The following is a 6,078-nucleotide window of genomic DNA, read 5'->3' on the forward strand; positions in this document are numbered from 1 at the left end:
TCATCTACTCCTAAGCATTACTGATAAATAGTTGCTTTAGAGGTTAGCCAACTAGCTGGACAAATAGTTCGTCGCATGGATCTTCTACGTTCATAAAGCTTGCGTACCGCGATTCTTTTAGCCAGTTGACGTTTGTCAGCCAGTTGACGTCATCCACTCCTAAGCGTTACTGATAAACAGTTGCTTTAGAGGTTAGCCAACTAGCTGGACAAATAGTTCGTCACATGGATCTTTTACGTGCATAAAGCTTACGTATCATGATTCTTTTAACCAGTTGACGTTTGTCAGCTAATTGATGTCATCCACTCCTAAGCATTACTGATAAACAACTGCTTTAGAGGTTAGTCAACTAGCTGGACAAATAGTTCGTCGCATGGTTCTTCTACAGATTTACTTAAAAATAGAAGTTTTTTTTTTGTGACGGCTCTTATCATACCGAAGCAGGAATCAACTTCAAATACGTGTCAGACAACACATGAAGAGGAAATATTTGATGTCCAGGATAAGCTATCCCTTTTTCCCCTTTGTTGGATTCATACGCATCCTTCTCAGCCTTGTTTCATATCATCAGTCGATGTTCACACTCATTACTCATATCAGATCATGTTGCTTGAAGCCATTGCCATTGTTATGGCCCCAAAAGATAGTTCAAGAACCCATGGCATTTTCCGGCTGACAACTCCAGGTGGCATGTTGACCATAAGACATTGCCAGCAGCGTGGTTTCCATTCACATGATCAGCCACCAAATGGTGGGCCCATTTACGAACATTGCACAGATGTTTATATGAACCTGGATCTGAAGTTTGACGTCATTGATCTTCGATGATGATTGCTCTCGGGACATATGGGGCGCTCGCCAAGTAGCCCACGTCCAAAGGAGGAGACTCTATCAAAGCATTCCATTTTAGGTCCGAATGGGCTTCGTGGGCAGTGGCAGCCACCTATAAGTAATATAGTGGTCCAATATCCAAGCAATTTAGACTTAACTCCAATTGAGATCCCAAGCTTGCAGCAGCCTTTGCAGGATGGAGCTATGATTCAGGACAGTAGTTCAGAGATTGAGATATCTAATCTTGAATCAGTCCTTTCATTGAAAGTTGATAGTCAGCCGGTTCGTGCCGAGGAACCTTGTTCACTGATTTCCTTTGATACAGTAGAGCCTCCTATTCAAACAGATCTTATCAGACAGCCATCCCTCCACCTGTTCTGGCTGATGTACAAGATTTGGTGCCTGTCACGTCCCCCCAAGTTAATGAGGCAGGAGTTGGATTGGAAAATTCCTTACAGGATGAAATTGTTTGCTCCAAGTCTCATTTGCAATTGCACATTTCTACTGCAATGATGGATAACTTCATGAGGGTGTTACCTGTATGCATGTATCACTTCAAGAACCAATGTGTTGCTGCCAATTTCGCTCGGATTGCATCTAAGTTGAACCTCTAAAGCTAGAGGAAGAAGGAAGATATATGTATATATATATTTTTTTAGATGTCAAGTGCGATATCTCGAGCCTCTGTTAAAAAAAGAAAAAAAACTGAATGTTGGAGATTTGAAGGTGTCTCGTTTCAAGATCGCATTAGTCTTAATTGACTCTAAGATTAACCTATAGAATTCCTACTTCCACGAGCGCAAGATGTGATCTCCTCAATGGACCATTCCATTCAACAAAAAAAAAGGGGGAGATCATCGCCCCTGTTTTGAGATTTATTATATATATAAAAAAAAAAAAAAGAGTTTCGATCCTTCTTCATAAATGGAACGTCGTCCTCAACTTATGATCCACGGACGTTTCACCCATTTCGGATTGGATTCAAACGAACCCAAATGAGTCGTTTGTGGGGAGAGGTCGCAGCCCCTGTTTTGGGCAAAAGAAAATAAAGAAAATTAAAGAAGAAGAAGGAGAAGGAGAAGGGATTACCTACAGGCACGTAGCGCTCAAGAAGTCGACTTGTCGCTGCAAATCCCTTCAAAAAATCAGCACTCCAAGAACTTCACCAAACTGGTTTGATCGGGTTGTGGATGCAAGAATCCTTCCTCAACACGGTTGTGGGTGCAAAAACGTAAAAAAAAGAGGGGAAAGCAAGATATTGTAGAGTCGTTGAGATCCGAGAATGGTTTGATCGATTTGGAATCTACAAAGTTCCATGGCTGAAATCTCCCATTGCCGAAATCTGGAACGAAGAGAGCAAAGAGGAGGAGAATAGGGGGTTTTAGTTTGGATACAAGTTCTACCGGCACCCCGGTTTTTTAATTCCTAAGCCACAAAGGCGTTTAGAAAAAATCGATTAAAAAAAAAAAAAAAATGAAATTGATAGTAAGCTAAGCTTACTAACTTAGTAAGATTGGAATTTTACTAAGGGTTCTTGGTTCACCTTCAATAAAACCCAAAGCCCATTGTAAGTCCATTCAAAGTTGCCCAACCCGATACGAGATGACTCAATAAATATAAGCCGACTCAATCGGATATTGAGGCGATGTAGTTACAACACGCCAAAAGACCAATATCAATTGAAGTGGATTTAAAAAAAAATAAAGAAGATGAAGAAGAGAGGTATACCTGTAGGTGGTTGTGCTTGGGACATGATTAGATGCACTGTACGCTTTGTTTATTGAAGGAGAATCCTTGAAGAAGACGTCTCTCTTGTTGTTTGAAGAAAAAAAAAGGGAGTTTCGATTGAACTCTATCCAGCACTGTACCAAATTTTGCGCTGTTCCAAAATATGCGCCGTGGTCAAACTCCTTTAAACCTCAAAACAATTCTAAGAATGAAGATTAAAAGAATAAAAAAGGTACGGTTTTGATCCTCTATGTGGTTCAAGAGTGCATTCTTGCGTTTGGGTATGTTTTGGGATTTGATCCCATACATCTTAAATGAGCTAAAAGTTTGAATACGTTTCTCAACCACAACATAATGGGATTTAGTGGATACTTTTGGGGGGCATGATCCGATACAACACACACACCGTGGATTAACCAACTAGAACTTTGTGAGATTCTGTTTAAAGAAAAAAGGTGCTCATTCAAGTACATGAGTTTGCTCCCATGCTTCTCATACGCACCAAAGATGGTGTTCACACCTAAACCAACTCATTTGAATTTTCTTTCAAGGTTGATCCCATACATCTCAAATACACCAAGACCATATAAGTAACGGCTTTAGTGTCATTGGGTTCAAGAAAAGATGGAGATTCTGATCAAACCTTGAGTTTGTATGTTTGAGGGCCTAATCTCATACATCTTAGGTACATCAAGTAATGAAGTTGGCTGTTTTGGGAAGATTTTGATCCCATAAAACTCGGGCACACAAGTATTAACTTGGGTATTTCGAGGCTTAGTCCTTTGCATTTCAAACATATACAGTCTTGAGTATTCATCCAAGCTGCAACGAATTACAAGTTTGAATATTTTGAGGATTTAATATGGTGCACCTCAAGTATACTATGTCTCAAGATAACTTAGTAGTTTTCAAGAAAATACTATCTAAAAAAAAATTCTAGAAAATTATTTTCTTGGGAATTACCAAATGTTGCTTCTCGCATGATTATAACTTGCGGTCATGAGTCAACATCTCGAAGCTTACGCTAAGTCTTACAAAAGAATCCAAGCCAAAATTCAAAAGTAGGATCCTAGTATTTGACTTTGGTAAAAAATAGAAGCACCAATGAAAATCATTCATCTTTACCAAAGCATCATGTTCCTATTGACATGATCAGTGATGCATTGTATATAGGTGTGCTTCCAACGATACAACAACGTGTTTGATAGAATAAGAGCATGTTGTCAATATGGCATTCCGCTAAAAAAAAAAGATATTGCACTTCCTTATCATTTGCTCCGACTACAAGTTCTCAAGGAAGCGAAGTACACGATCGATCTCAAAATTGAGGACCTTCACTAGGCTTTAATAGCTTGAAGGACAAAGGCATTAAAAAACACTACAAGGAGATCATGAGATTCAACTCAATGTGAAGATGAAAACGTCAACGTAAAGGTTACTCTTCACTAAAGCATTCACACTCCTTACAACATGATCAAAGAAACATCGTCGTTAACTACACATCCGACAACGCATCCTTGAGGGGGCATTTGTAGGCACAAAAATTTTGAGGAGGCTTTACAAATTTTATAAAAAAAAAAAAAAAAAAAAAAACAACAACGTTCGTCTCCACCAAAGTGTCCACACTCCTTACAAAATGTTCAAGGACACATTGTCGCCAACCACGCATCCGACAACATATCCTTGAGGGGGCATTTGTGGGCATCGAAATTTTAAAGAGGCCCTCATAAATTTTATAAGTCAAAATAAAGTCCTTAACCTCACAGTTAGGCCCACAAGTCTAAATTGAGGATCTATTAATCGAGACGGATTCCGTATGTTTGGGTTTGGATTTTCATAGATAAAGCCCATGATCTAAACTAAATCAAGTGATCCACATATTAAATATTGAGCCTTATACCTAAATAAAGGAGTTTGGCCCAATAATAATCCATATAATCCTTAAATGAGATTTGGACAAATTTAGATTTTTAAATAAATCAATTAAACCTCTTTAAGTTTGGGGTATAATTGGAAAGCTAAATTACTTTTAAGTCTATAAATACAAGAGCCTCTCTCATTGAGGGGGGCCCGGGATCACTTTCTCTCAGAAGACAAAAGCTCTCCCTCTAGAGAAGAAGAAGCTCTCAAGCCCACCTCCAGAGACAAAGCAAGGTTCTTCAGAGATCCGGACTGCGACTAAAGAGAAGATCAAGCATAAAGTCCTTCTCCGAAAGCTAAGAAAACCTTCTCAGTCGATAAAGCGCGAAGTCCGGAGAGAAGAAAATCTACAGAAGCCTCTACAGAAGATTAAACACAAAGCAAAGTCACCGTCCAAGCAACCTTCTCAGTCGATAAAGCGCGAAGCTCGGAGAGAAGAAAAGCTACCTACATCACCACTAATTATGTATTTGACTGTTAATAAGAGGAAACACTGAAATCTGTATCCACTTTTCATTGAAATCAATAAAATCATTTGCGATTATTTTTCACGAATCTCGAGGTAGATCTGTAGAAATTATGATTGGAACCGCAATCCTTGATTCGACCCAGAGTTATTTGATCTGAATGCATCAAATTTCTTTTTTGAGCTGATCCATTGATAGATCTAAATGGGTAATGCCCCCACATAATGAGTCTACCATTAGATCTCCTTTATTCAAACTTAACTTAGGTCCTCAGATTGATTTTTAATGCAGCTGATCTCACAATCAATATGGGTCTTAATATCATTCTTGGGACCCCTTCCATCACTCCATATATAGCATATTTGCAGAACCCATTTGATCATATATCCCGGGATTCAGATGTGGAGTCCATGACTGATGGCCACTATAATAGGACAGCTTATGGATATAACGATGTCTCCGATGACCCTGCTATGGGTTGGGCTCGATATGCACATACAATGCGCATATGGGTTTATAACTCTGGTTTCTTTTATATAAGGCCCACAATTCCTTCAATAGAGCTTTTGGATCATGTTGCTGGTAGGCTCTCTCAGGAGCCAAATTCGTGGGATCAGGCAGTGTTCAATGAGGAGCTCTTTTTTCCTTCAAATCCTGGTATGATGGGCTTCATGCTTCAAGGAGAACTTTGGATTTCTATACCTTTATGAACAGTAAAGTTCTCTTCAAGACGATGAGGAACAATGCTAAATTGAGTAAGCACAAGCCAGTAATTGTTCATATTAATTATCACCCGAACAAACTTCCGAGAATGAAAGCAGTTGTGGAGTTCTATGTTAATGGCAAACAGGATGCATTGAAACCCTTCCCATTTGGTTCTCAATGGTAGAATAGCTTGTTTGTGGAGGTGTACATTAATGGCAAACAAAATGCAAGGAAAACCTTCCCAGTTAGTTCTGATTGGCAGAAGGTTGTTTATGCCCTCAGAAGCAACCCTACTGCTTAATTCAGAGGCGTGTACTGTAAATGCTACATAAGCATACATGTTAGTTAAATTGATTTAAGCTTTTTAAGAGCCATTGAATTGTACTTTAATCTCCACCATGATTGAATTCCCATTCCCATTCCCTTC

The 6,078-nt window shown here is 39.1% G+C and overlaps 1 pseudogene; it reads left to right on the top strand.

Annotated features, from left to right (window-relative positions):
* The first annotated feature begins 5,254 nt into the window (after positions 1-5,254).
* On the top strand, positions 5,255-5,845 carry LOC147386818 (arabinosyltransferase RRA2 pseudogene; annotated as a pseudogene).
* Positions 5,846-6,078: the final 233 nt, after the last annotated feature.

This window comes from Akebia trifoliata, chromosome 14, assembly GCF_017979445.1.
Source record: "Akebia trifoliata isolate Shusen 1 chromosome 14, ASM1797944v1, whole genome shotgun sequence".
NCBI lineage: Eukaryota > Viridiplantae > Streptophyta > Magnoliopsida > Ranunculales > Lardizabalaceae > Akebia > Akebia trifoliata.